General features: G+C 39.4%; 1 protein-coding gene across 1 annotated transcript in view; it reads right to left on the bottom strand.

Moving 5' to 3' along the window:
• Nucleotides 1-1,273, bottom strand: part of LOC106011117 — a gene marked incomplete at its 5' end in the record, with an annotated part of 22,232 nt that overhangs the window by 14,420 nt on the left and 6,539 nt on the right.

Here is a 1,273-nt window from a genome sequence, read left to right as displayed (position 1 = left end):
CCTCTATCGCCACCTTTAATCGCAAAAAGAACACGCTTCATAAAGATGTCGATAACTCCATCTTGCCCAAATATTGACTAGCGACTGATTTCTCCGCGATGCGACATTATAATTATTGTCCGAGCAACCATGTGTTTTTCCCAAGCTTAACAAAAACTGGGAAAGTCATTTATCTGGGTGTTAAGCTCATTTTCATGTGGGGTGACAAAGGTTATTATATGACGTGTGTATGTATGATTGCAAGAAACCAAACACCCCCCCCCCCCCCCCCCAAAAAAAAATAAAAAAAATAATCGCAAATGAGCTTGACGTTCCGTTTATTATAATTAGTCTTCGTCTACCAAGTGCGACCAGGACATATCGACGGGAATGCTGGGCCTATTACACTGTGCGCGATTGTTCATTGCTGGCATAATAGCTTGTGTTCATATTTACACACATACACACACAAAAAGACACTCACACAAACACACACATATTATACACACACATACACACACATAAACACACACACACACATACTGAGGTTAATTTTAAATCGCCATGGAGGCTGTATATTACGTTCATGTTTTGATTTAAAATAATAATAATTTATACTACATGTATATTCTGGCTGTCTTTGCTCTGCTGCCAAGAGCCATTTAGGAACGCAGGGAGGGGAAATATGAACAGTTGGTATCGATCACCTTAAAAAGAAAATTAAGCATGTCGCTACCTCAGAATTACAAAGTTCTATTGGACATTTTTGAATGTTTTGAGTTTTTAAGAACACGAGGTCAGATACCAAATATTCTATCTGCCCTATCAAAATCGTAAGTTTATTCCGAGTCGTTATCAATGTATTCAAAGAACTGCATTCGAAAAGGCTTGACGTGATATGAAATTCAAAATCTTTGACGCCAAATTTCCCAAAACTAGGAACTGAACAGATAGAACTTTGTACTTCTGTGGTAACGATATGTCTACTTATTAACTTCTCATTATTCCAATTTTAGACAACCCATTGTTTGGTGAGCAGTGGAGGGCGCCCCGTTAGCTCAGTTGGTTTCATGCAGGACTTCGAAGCGGATTGTCCTCGTTCGAATCCCGAACTAAGAGCTCATGAACTCGGGTCACTTTGTGGAGTTTCGAAGACTCTCAACCCATTTGGTTCGGTCCTGTGAGAGACGAACTTTAAAATCGGAGGTCCTGACTCTTTAATAACCTAGTATTGATAGCGTCCTTAAACCCATACGAGTTTATGAATAGTTCAGGTAAAATTGCTGGCTATTCA

The sequence above is a fragment of the Aplysia californica genome, unplaced genomic scaffold, assembly GCF_000002075.1.
Source record: "Aplysia californica isolate F4 #8 unplaced genomic scaffold, AplCal3.0 scaffold00057, whole genome shotgun sequence".
NCBI lineage: Eukaryota > Metazoa > Mollusca > Gastropoda > Aplysiida > Aplysiidae > Aplysia > Aplysia californica.
The sequence above is the reverse complement of the archived record's forward strand: the minus strand, read 5'-3'. Positions and strand labels throughout refer to the sequence as shown.